Consider the following 13,560-nt stretch of genomic DNA (forward strand, 5'->3'; position numbering starts at 1 on the left):
TACGATAATTTTTTTTTGATTTTTATATCTTAATGAATCTCTTTTCTGATCATTCCAACCCCATTATACCCTTTTAATTTAAAATACAAAAGAACTGCACTTCAACCAAAGACAAAAAATGTACCCTAAATATAGCTTTCAAGTGAAATGTTTTGAACTGTTTTATAAATGCATTGTGGTTGGAAATATTATTTAATCAGAATTTTATCAGAAGCACAATAAAATTTATAACGTAAACAATTGCAATGTATGTATAATGTATGTATTTGTACTTAATTTTGATCATGTTGCATTCTTTTGCTTTTATTAAAAAAGTGCATAATATATTCCATAAATGATTAATTAAAACCGTAAAAAGGCTCAAATATACAAAAACAAAAAAATACGTTCCTATTTCCTGAAACAATAGAAATTTTTCGTTAAAAGACAGAATAAAATTTCACTATTAATTCGTATTAATTTATAAAACAATTTTTTTAATCTTTTCTTAAGTATTTATACAATTGACAAATATTACACATTTTGTTGTTGCATTTGCAAAAAGCTCTTCTTGAATTTATAATAACATGCAAATATTCAATTGATTCAAACTTAAGGAACGAGCTTAAATTAAGCTAAAATACAAATTTTTTACGTTACATAACAGAAATGTACATGCATTACAAGTGCACATATATAATACAGTATTGTTGCAATCTCATTTTACAATTTTAATATAAAAATAAAACCATCTAGATAATTAATTTTTTGTTATCGATATTCTTCCGTATAGTTTTTATATTAAAATTATCTTTTTTTTTCTGTTTATATAGATAAGGCTTAATTATTAAAATGATCATTGTGTTTATTAATTTTGTTATTAGCGCATTATTTCATTGATAAATAAAAATATTAAAAAGAAAAACATTTCACTTACAACATTAAATAGTTTCAATGGGATTTAGAAATAAGAAAATAAAATCAATAAAACTATTTAAGAAATCTATGATTCACAAAATAGAATTAAATTACTTGGTTTTTAATATTTCTATTTCTAAAGTTCTAATTAAACTCTATACTAAATTTTTAAGGACAACACAACAGTTATTGCTGAAAATTTATTTGAATTCATTATTGACTGACAAACTTGCCAGCAAAAAGTTTGAGTGATACTGTTTTTTTTTATATTGTGGCAGTCTGTATCGGTGTTTCAAAGGTATGATATAAATACAAAGCTTATAGTAGAACTATTTGCAATTTGACGATATAAACGTGTATTTAAAAATCGTCTCCCAATTTTATTATATTAGTTATATTTTATTAGAAAGGAAAAAACAAAAAGAGTAGCAGGAAAAGAAAAAAATTTAATAAAAAGTCAATAATTTTTTTTTAATTAGAAATTGCACAATTTTAACTCTTTTCTAAATTAAGAAACAAAAAAATTACAAAAAAAAATTTATTAAATTTGTATAAAGAATTTTAATTAGTGCTTTTTTAAATTATAACTTACAATATTAATTAAGAGTCCATAAATAAATTTTTTCGCAAAAATAATAAAAAAAAATTTAATTGTATAGAGAAAATATTGAATTGTGAAAAAAAGTAAAAATAAGAAAAGAAAAACAACAACAAACAAAAGAGGAAGGATAAATTTATCTATACTTTCGAGATTAAAAAAAACAAAAAAAAACCGTCTGAGACTGCATTGTGCAGTCTATAATCGCATATAAAATTCCATATATACATATATACTTATATTTTTACTTATTAAACAGAATACATACATATATATATAAATATATTTATTAAGAAAAAATATACTTATACAAATTAAAAATTGAAAAATAATATACAGAGTATATAAATATATAGAGATATACATATATATATATATAGATAATTGAACAAATATTGAATATTTAGTGTTTTAATAAAAAAAAGTTTCAAACTTGGGCGGCCAGTCGAGGTGAAATGGGAGAACAAAATATATAAAAAAAAATAAATACGGAAAAAAGTTCTTTTCACATTTCTTAAAATATTTTATTAAAAAAAAAGAAAAACAAAAAAAAATTGCAGCAATAATTACATTGAAGCGAAAAAGAAAATAAAAAAATCAAAATTAAACAAAATAGAAAAAGAAAAATATAAAAAAATAAGCAAAAAACAAAAGACGGCAAATCACACACAACAAAAAAAAAATTTCAACAATAAAAATCAAAGTACACATCATCATCATCACTAACTCATCAATCATCAGGAATATTTTTAATTGATTTTAATTATTTTAATTAGTGTTCTAAAAAACAAAAAAAGAAAAAAAAACAAGAATCTCTTATTTTCCCTTCTCCTTCGTTTGGCCTACCCAGGTGTGCAAAATTAAATAACAAAAAAAAAATAAAAAAAAATAAGTAAAAAATCTGAAAATCTTAAAAATTTTCTTTTTTTTAAATAAAAGGACTAAGAAGTATACATAATTAAAATATTTATAAATACATATATATAGATATATACATATATATGTGTATGTATACACATATATAATCGTATATTCATATATATTATTATATACGTATAAACCTTCCATTATATTCAATACATACATATGTATACATATTAAATATTATTGAATGTACATTGTTGTTTAATAAAAAGAAAGAAAAAAAAAAGAAAAAATTGTAAAAAATAAAAAAAAAGAGGAAAAATATAATTTTCCAACATATTTAGTATATATATACAAAATCAATAACTATATATAACAAAATATATATATATAAATATAATAATAATAAAATCATTTCATTAATTTGATAAAAGTATAAAAACATTAACTAAACAGAAAAATAAAAAAAAAAATCATTTGAAAGAAAATTTTCTACACATTCTGTAAGTATATATTTGAATTCTGAATCCCGTATTTTATATACATACACATATATACATACATATATGTATATCATTATCATTATGTTATATATATCACATTATTATATGCCTAATACAGATTATTTTGTTGATAAAATAAAAGTAATAAAATATTTAACACAAAATGGCAAAAAAATCAATAAAATATTAGTTTAATACCTAATACTAAATATAATACAAATATTATAATGTACTTTTTATATAATATTATATACATGATTCAGATTGCACACATATTTTTCTGTATATAGATACAATAACATATTGTATTTTCAAACATGTGTTTTAATATTATATAGAATCAATAAATGAACATACATACATAGGTATATTAAGTAGATATTATTTACTATACTATACATACTATATATGTATATAACATGTGCAATGTGGTGGATTCAAAAATATTTTTTTTTGGTTTTTTGAGAATTTTTTCTTATTTATACAAACTGCATGCAATTCTATAATAATTTAGCAGAAAATTCGATAAACACGAGTTTATAATGATAAATTTTTTTAATACTTACATACGAGTATCGCTCCATATTGTATATTTATACAACATTTAAAGTAAGTTAAAACATTATAATATATAATAAAAGTGGAAAAATATGTATCGACTAAGTTCAATTGGCAACACATAAATATAAAACATTTTTAGTTTTTTTTTTTATAATTAAGTTGAAGTTTTACTTTTTAGCTAGTACACAATAATTTGACAGTGCTGTAAATTCAGTGGTTTTAACATTTTCATACGTAAAGAATTAACGTAGTGCCATCTCTTATTCATTAAAATAAATACAAAACTTATGACTTTATACTGCATTTTCACTCTTTTTAAATACCGATTGAGTAGAGCAATGTTAATTTTCTAATGTAATTCTGGTAATATTCAAGTGAGAAAAAAATTTTTTCATATTTCAATTTAGTTTTCCTAATGGATATTTCATTATTCCAATAATATTACTAATCTTTTCAATTGGATTTTTACATTTTTCTCAAATTATCGACTGAGCGTCTCTTCTTCAAAACTAAAATAAATAAATTTTGTACACATTTTAGCAAAAAACGAGATACATAAGGAATAGTTCTTTTCACTTCAAAATTACATTATACAAATAATACTCACTTTCTTCTCGCTTGTCGAGCAAAATAGCGAGATAGTTGATCAGGCGCTTAGTTTCTGCGGTTTTGTGAGAATATGTTTAAAAAGTCTTTTAAGATTTACAGCCTAATTATATATCTCGCGCTTTTTTTTCTCTTTTTATTCACTGTCAAATCAGAATTCTTCGTTACAAAAATATTCGAACAAATTCTTTTCTTAGAAGATATTTAATAAAACTAATATTAATATCTACATAATGTAAAAATTCTTGCTTATTTATACGTACATACATACATATATATGTATATATATATAACCATATCAAAATGTATATACTTGTATATTAAGAAAGTAATCCTTTAATCATTTGTTTTCCAAATCATCAATAAAGAGAGAAAACTGTGATTTACACATTTAATATATACATCAGATACACTAATATTGTAACTACATATATACGTATATGCGTAAATTTTATATATATATGGTAATAAATACATACCTATACGTGTGATATATGTATGAAATTGTGCATAAGTACATACCTAATCATGTAAGTTTAACGAATTTTCTTTTTTACTTATTTCTACTAATTTAATGTGGTTTTACTTAAGTTAGTCATCTTTTAAAAGTATATAAGTACAAACGTACATAGGTATTATACATCTTTATAGCTATAATATTAAAATATGTCCTTTTTTTATATATGCATGTATATTTTGTCAAAATAGTTGTTTTGATTTCTTTTTCGCGTTTTTCTTTTTCATTTTTATTTCTTTCTCTACCGTTTTAATAATTTTATTATTTATTTTAATTTATTTTATTATTTTGTTTTTTCTTTTTCTTATGTTTTGCTACTTTTGAACAAGGCAAATTTTTACTTGACATTTTATCTTGCGCATTTAATAAGCGTGTTTTCATGTAAATATATGTATTTCATATACATACATACATATATAAATATCGAGCTATAAAAATTTATAAGTGAATATATGCTTATACAAAAATGTACACATGTGCATATATGTATGTACATGTACTTATGTAAAAAAGTGTTCATAGTTCAAGGATACGTATGTTCAAGTTATATAGTTATAATAATATACAAAAAAAAATCTTTATCCTTTCCCTTAATCAACATTGAAAAAGAAAAATCAAATAGAAAAAGAATGAAAAAAAATTATAACACCAAATCGTATACACATACTAGAGCTACTTCTTGTTATATTGAAAACCATAAACAATAATCAAAATAATATAAATTCAATAGTATATTATAGGGAATGTAAAAATTAATGCAGTATTAGCAAAAAAAAAAAAAATATAAAAAAAGTGAAAAAAATATAAAATAGAAATAAACGAACATTTTCACTGCATAACTTAAATTTTATTTATAAATATACTCGTATATAATTATTTTTATGTATATATATACATACATATGTATGTATATAATAAAAAATATTATTATATAAAAATAAAGGTCTTTATTTATACATACGCATACTTACATACTTATACATACTTTAATAACCGTGATTCATAAATAAAAATTCTTCATACATACTCGTATTATTATGGGTTTGTTTAGCATGACACTAGTAGTAATTTAAGAGATTGACCTTGGTTTTATGAAAAGTAATATATGAATTTTTTTACTCCTATACATATGAAGTTTTTATTATTACATACACACATTAAGGCAAACATATATTTTTTTATTATTCAATTCTTAAAATTGGTCAATTAATTTTAGTTGAAAGTGAAAATACTACTTAAAAATATGTAGTAATTTATAGTGAGCAATTTATATACATACTTGTATACTTTTTTATAGTTTAAAAAATTATAATAATTTATAGTATATCATGTACGCACGCATTCATAAATATATTTGGGTATATGATCGAAGTAAATTTTAATTTAAATAGATTATATTAATCCTCAAAATAATTAAGAAAATTTAAAGGCAAAAAAATAAGTATCACAAAACAAAAAAGAAAAAAAGGAGTTTTTTTTTGTTCATATCTTTTTCTGTGCAATAATTATTAAATTATTCCATGCAGATATCTGGTATGTGCATGCCTCATTCATTTTATTTTCAGTTACCACATGTGTGTATGGTTATAATATATATGTATATATATTTATACATCTCTATCATACTATATGAAAATTATAAGTAAGGTTAAAATATACATATGTATGTCCATATATATAATAAAAAACATATCAATATTTTATTAGGTACGAAAATATTTTTATATTTTTAAATATATAAATAAAAAAATTAAATATACTAGCACTATTATAGCTGATGTCCTTTTACAAGGAATTCAGAATAAATAAGCTTAAATAAATATATTATATATGAATATAATTTATACCTATATGTACTTTATTACATAATATATATATGTATATATATATATAAATCATATAAATGTATGTATATACATGATGAATATATGTTTTTATAAATGTATTAATTTTTTTATATTCTTATAAATAGAAAGTACATATGCTGGTTAAAATTACATATTATAATTTTTTTTCCATATTTCACCTGTATAATTTTTGTATTTAAGCATTGTATTGACCATTACAAATACAGTACATCTGGTGCATTCAATCAAAATCGTTCAAAGAGTTTTAACGTGTTTAAAATAATTCTCTAAAAATTCGGAAGCCAAAAAAAACAATTTGATATTGTGAATTTAATATAGTGAATTGTTTTCCCTTTTTTAATTTAAACTAAATATATATTTTATTTCCATTTTTGTATTTTAATATTAAAAATAAGTAATTCAAAAGTTATTAATAATAAAAATATTTTATTTCTTTTTTTCTTAAAGATAAAAAATAAAACAAGTAATTGTTGTTGTTTCAAGAATTAATTAGAGTTAAAGCAAAAAAAGGAAGTATTTAAAGAAAGAAATTTCTTTAATTTTTAACACAAAATAATTAAATTTAATTATTTAATTGCACCTTTGTTTTATTTTTTTTAATATATTACACTGAACAATAAATATATAGTAATTGTTTTATTAATATTATATTTTTTTCTGTTTTTTTAAAAACTTTGCTTCTCAGAACTCTTATTTATATGCCACACATAGAATCTTAATTGAGCCATCTTAAAATAAAAACCTTTAAAAACAAGATAATTCGTTCTAAAATTTTATAAAATTACAAAATCAAGTTATTTAACAAAATTTATAATTAATTTTTGTAATTATTTCAAAATTGTCAGACATTGTATATTTTATACATTTGTGTATATATGTTATGAACTAAAAGTCTTCATTTTTTAAATCATCTCTAATTAATAATTATTTTCAGTAGTTATTCATTATGCATAGGAAAGTACATAAATATACTTTTTTACTCCAAATATCATAATTTGCGTACGGCTTTAGAACATTTATTTATCTAAAATGCAAATTATTCAAGATGTACTTTATTGAGCAATACAAAATTTATTAAGAATAATTCGCCTGTTGAGAAATAAAACAGTGTATGATTCATATACTGTTTCATTTCTCAACAGGCAAATTGTCAAATTCGCATTAAGCCCGTGTTTTGATAGACGAACTTTGATATTAAAAGGCTCAATTAATATCAGGATTCTTTCAATTTGCTTATATTTTAGCTTTAAAAAATAAATTAAAAATATTGTAATTTCATTTTAAAATTAAATAATGTATTCAATCTATTGAAATATTCGTGAAGTGTCTAAATAAAATAATATAATTGAAGACTTTAATCAATGTATCCATCAGAAACAATGTTCATCAGATATAAAGTGATGCATGAATTAATAAAAAAAATTATAGTTAATTGTGCCAAAAATCGATATGAGGTAATTCTAAAGGAGTATGTATTCTTCATTTTTAATATTTAACAATATCTATAATGCCGTTATTTCAGAAAAATACATATAATTTCATCAGTATTTTTATTAAACATTATAATTTTAAACATAAAGTTAAATTCTCTAAATGTATATATGTATATGTCTGTTGAGTTTATCCAGCCTGGCGGCTAGATATCCCGGTTGAAATATAGTGGATTGCTTCTTCTACAACGGCATACTATATTTAAACTTTAAGAAAACAAGATAGCCGTTAAAATTTTGCGTTATTTAAAATCCGGTTTTTCCAAATTTTTTATATCGTTCTTCTTTTAGACCCCAAGTTGTGAAAGCCTTTAACAGCTTTTAGACTTTAATAAATAGTTAATTTCATTAGAAGAAAAGTTTTTTTTTTTCATTTCCACACCCTTTCAAGTTATCGCCTCTCGAAATTTGTAAAATTTAAATATTTGGCACCCTATACTTGCTAACAGTAAATTCCATGCCATTAAAAATTATAATTATTTTTCTCAACTCACGCAATTAACACTTAAAATCGAGCATGATGTTAACCTATCCTTTAATTTATTTTTGCTTTATTTTAAGACTGCACAAATCGTTCATCCTAAATGTATACAATCCTAGAAAATAATTTTAATAGTGTAGCCAGGGATGGCAAACCTTTATCGGAGTGCGTGCCAAAAATAATTATTTTAGAAAAATAAAAATACTCGCGTGCCTTAAAATAAACAAAATATATTTGTCATTTACACAAATATGTCGATTTATTTATAACTGACATAATCTTATTTATACATACATTATAAATATAGAATTTATGAGATTTTTGTTGTTGAATTGCTGCCGCTAAGTCATCAATATCAGAATGATAATTAGTTGCTTTTAAAGAAATACAGGCTTCACAAGCTTCACTTATTAGAGCGTGCCAGGGAAAGTAGAGACGAGTGCCACCTTGGGCACGCCTGCCTTAAGTTTGCCATCCATGAGCCAGTAAAGCAGTAGTGTTTTTAAAAGCAGTAATTTCACTTGTTGAAGGGAAAAGGGCTACAATACAAACCATTGGTTTGATCCAACTTTATATTATTTATTATTTTTTTTTTTAATCCAAATCATTTAATCCAAAAAATATAAGATCAAATCAAAACTACAAAGTCTGGTTTTTTCTAGTCAATCAAAACGAAAGTGAGGTTGTTTTTCCGTTGGCTAAAAGAAAAACTTAAAAACAAATTTTAAATTAATTTCAAACGAAAAATCAATAGAAATCAAATTGAATAGTTTTTTAGGTTACACGAAAAGTTCCTAAAACAAGAATCCTTAAAAAAAATACATGAAATTTTTAATTTTATTTCAGATCAATTTTTTTTAATTAACTTATTTAAATATAAAGGTAGCGCGAGCTATTAGTCGTTAATTCAAAATTATTATTATAATTTCATTTGGCAAACTACTATTTTAGTTGTTTTTGATTTTAATTTTCAATATTTTTTAAGTACTTAATATACAGTTTTAAAAACTCCAGAAAGTAATCGTGAGTGGATTAAATAGCATACGAAAACTTTAAATTGCGAAATACATGTATGTATATACTCAAACACAGTATATACATAAATTATCAGTAAAAATGTTAATTTGTAAGAGTATGGTCTAATGTAGCATAACGGAAAATCTTATTATTGTTGGTTCTTTTACAAAATCTAAGCTCATTTCCTTTACACTTTAATTTATACAAATAAAATAAATGCAATTGTTACATAAAAGCAAAATTTATTTATATAATAAAAATTTGGTTGTTACACTTGTTTAGTTACTATATTCATACATTCACACTTTCGTTGCTTTTTAGGGTTTTTTTTCATTAATATCAAGTAATAAATATTAGTGTATGCAATTCTATGCTTTTAATCCCACCTGTTTGTGGCTACGCTAAAAATATACATGCATACATTTAAATGTATGTATATTTATTTATAATAATATTTAATTAAAATTAATATTATACCACATCGATTTGTACAGTTAATATTTCGATAAACTTTTCTTAATTTTGTATATTTATTGGAGACTGATCTTTGGTTTGCATCAATCAAATCATCTTTCTACAATTGCGGAAAACAACAAGCAAACTTGGATAGTGGATATATGTATATACTATATGTATAGATGTATAGTGGCTTAATACATAATAAAACAGAATACTATAATAGTGGCTTAATACTTATATTGACTTTTGTTGACTCCACAAAGTATGTTTTCACTGTAGCTTTAATATTTTAAAAGTTATATTTAACTTTTGTATAATATAACGTTAGTTTTGAAAGGTTTTGTCTTTCTGCCACAAAATTCTGTAGGAGCGAATGCAGAATCTACATAGTATGATTTTATTGAAGTTTTAAGAATTGTTAATAGAATAAATGAATTGATATTTTTTATTTTTACTAGTTACCCTAGAAATATTATCAAACCTATAAATTAAACTTTTTTTATTAGAAATTCTTGTAAGGCAGTTCCTTCTTACTTACAATATATTTTCATCCTTTTTCTCAAATAAGGCACTATTGTTCTGAAGATTCATACTGGTTTAAAAAATTTAAAAATAAATTAAAAAATTAATTAAATTTATTGATAAATTATGAATAAAGTAATCTTGCATTCAAAATAAATAATCAAAACTATGAAAAAAAATTGCAATTAAAAAATTAAAATTTGCAAAAATCTATTCTTCTATAGTAATTAAATTTTATTATTGGGGAATGAAATTATTTTTATAAAATAATTATAATGTCATTTTGCTTTATTATTGAATCTAGTAATTTTCATAAAAAATCAAAAAAAAAAAAAATAAAAATGTCCTTTACAGTTCTTAGTGTTGTACATCATATTTGAATCCCTTTAAGCAATGCGGCAAAATCTCTATTTGCATTTCTCTTTTATTTTATTCTTTTTTTTTGATTATTGATTTCTTTATTTAAAGGTTAAAATTTAGTCATTTTTATTAGTTTTTTTCGTAATATTTTTTAGTATAACTATGTACTAAAGAACATACATACATATATGTATGTACAATTCCATAAAGATAGATAGCCATTCCAAATAAATGTTTTTGTTTCTTCTATCATAATCTTCCTTCAAAAATATTAATTTATCGTCCTTGAAATTTTCAAGGTCTCTTTGAATTGCGAAATTAAATTCGCCTTGTTTACTCCAGCCATTTTATTTTGTTCTTTTAATTAGGGGTGAAAGTTATATGGCGCCTGTATAAAAATCAAAATATTCTGTCTTCTAGAGGTAATGTAAAGTGAGGAAGTACTTTGGTCATGTTTCGGAAACCTTTGGTAACATTATTAAAAAAAACACTTAAAATTAAATAAAAAGAAAAGAATAATTTGTTGTTTTTGTTTGTGAAAAAACTTGTGCTATAAAATTAATAAAGAGATTTTGCTAATCTATTTTTAGGCTGCTTTGTTTTTTATGACAATATTTCTCTTATATTTTCTTAAACTCGTGTCAAATGAGATATCATCTGGAAATCACTTACTTGTTCAAGAGTACTTATGTCAAATTAAATATTTAATTGGAACATTTGAAAACTTACACATGAAGAAAAACGCATACACAAACATGTATCGTTTATTATTCATTTGTTGAAATTGTAGATTTACACTCACTATTAATTTTATTTTCAAATTGAAAAACAATAAAGGATTTTGAATAAGGATGTTTATTGCAACACATGAAATATACATATTTTTTTTAAATGTTTAAAAGACACATGTGTTAATACATGTATACATAGTTATATGCATATGAAAGTTTAATTTTTAAACTTAATATGGAAATCTGTATAATAAGTTGCGTATGCTATTCGACTTAAGATGCAAAAGAGAAACGTTTAATAATACATTAATTTACTTAATCGCCAAAAAGTTATTCTCAAAATATTCGCAAATATACATGCGACTCTGGGTACAAATTAATTTCAAATGTAGTTCATAAAAATGGGTTGTCAATTAAAGAGAGCGACTTTTTTTAACTCTTTTTAACTTTCAAAAAAATTTTACTTACTTGCTCTAAAAGTTACGTGCCTCCCGAAGTCACTAAAAATGTTATATTTTTAGAATTAACAAAGATTTACATCTTTACTTCAAAGATTTGCATCTTCTGCTGTGAAATATATAATTTTAATAATTTATAGAATCTCTTTTTATCTTCGATCAGAAATTGAAAATCAAAATTTATTTTTCTGAAATCAAATTAAATTATATCATCACCGAAATAATCGTTGAATTCGATCATTATATGCTTACCACTGTTGGCAGGTGAGATTTAGTTGAAAAATCGTACAAATTTGAAATAAATAAAGTTGAACCCAACCAAACCAACAAGTGAAAATAGTGCTTTTAAAAACAGTCTAATTATGTACTACGTTATTAAAATTACTTTTATTCGCATACGAAAATATTTCAAAGATTGAATTTATTTAGGATGATCAATGCAGGATTGGTCATCCTAAATGTATGCAAGCATTAAGGGGTTATTGCGTTTATAAAGAAAAATAATTGTATTTTTTAACGCCATGAATTTTATTGTTACCCTTTTGCATTTATAAAAATTCGGAAAAACTTGCAGTTTCAAAAATATAAGGTTTCGAGAATTAAAATTTTTCAAATTTCGGGGTGGGGATAACTAGAGAGCGAGTTGAGATGGAAAAAATTTTTTTCTAACGAAATGAACAATTTAGTAGTGTCTAAAAATCTGCTAATTTCAGACTTCTACAACGAGCCGTAATATTTTGGTATTATTTTGAAAAATAATATCAAAAATTTGAAAAAATAACGGATTTTAGATAAAGGAAAATTTTAAATGGAATTTTTTTTTTTTAAAGTTGAAATATGGTGCGCGGGGATAGAAGAAGCCAGCCGTTACTTTTCATTAAAGTTAAAAAATGCTTATATAACCATAAGTAATTATATGCTTAAAAACTTCTATCATTCTTGTTTGTTTTTGTTTTGGTCTATTTATTTTCAATTTTTTGACAACTCCTTTAGTTTCAAAATTACACTTTTGGGACGATTATACATCATCGACTTTTATATATTTTTTTAGTATGATATCAAAATTACAAAAAATATGGTTTTTATAATTCACAAAAAATTATCTCCAAAAAAATTGTCAAAATTCGGTCAGAAATTTAACAAAAAATGCAACTAAAATTAAAAATAGTAATTGCTATGAAAAAACGTGTAAATGAACATAAAATAAAGATGCTAACGTCTCCTTTAATTCTAGATCTTATCCGCAAACTATATACAACAATTGTTGGATGATATGATTTCGGTATGTATGTTAATGGTAAATTTGATTTGAATCATTGCTTCGATCCAAATTTAGTTGATACATATATTATTTTAACAAAAGTTCGAAATAATTTTTGTCTCATGTTCGCAAATGCAAAAAAGTAGCAAAAATAACAGCCGCTTTTTCTACTGCGAACAGCATATTATTGCAATAGATGGGTAACGAATTGAAATTCATGATTATCTTGAACTCGTTTTTTTATAGGATCGATTTTCTTTTAGACATTAAGTTGAGAAAGTGCTTTACTAGTTTAGTTAAGTGTTCTCAGTATCATTTTTCATTCCCTAGTAAATTCAAATTTAATATTAAATGTTTATGTGCTGAA

Source organism: Condylostylus longicornis, unplaced genomic scaffold, assembly GCF_029603195.1.
Source record: "Condylostylus longicornis isolate FDR11 unplaced genomic scaffold, ASM2960319v2 ptg000135l, whole genome shotgun sequence".
Taxonomy (NCBI): domain Eukaryota; kingdom Metazoa; phylum Arthropoda; class Insecta; order Diptera; family Dolichopodidae; genus Condylostylus; species Condylostylus longicornis.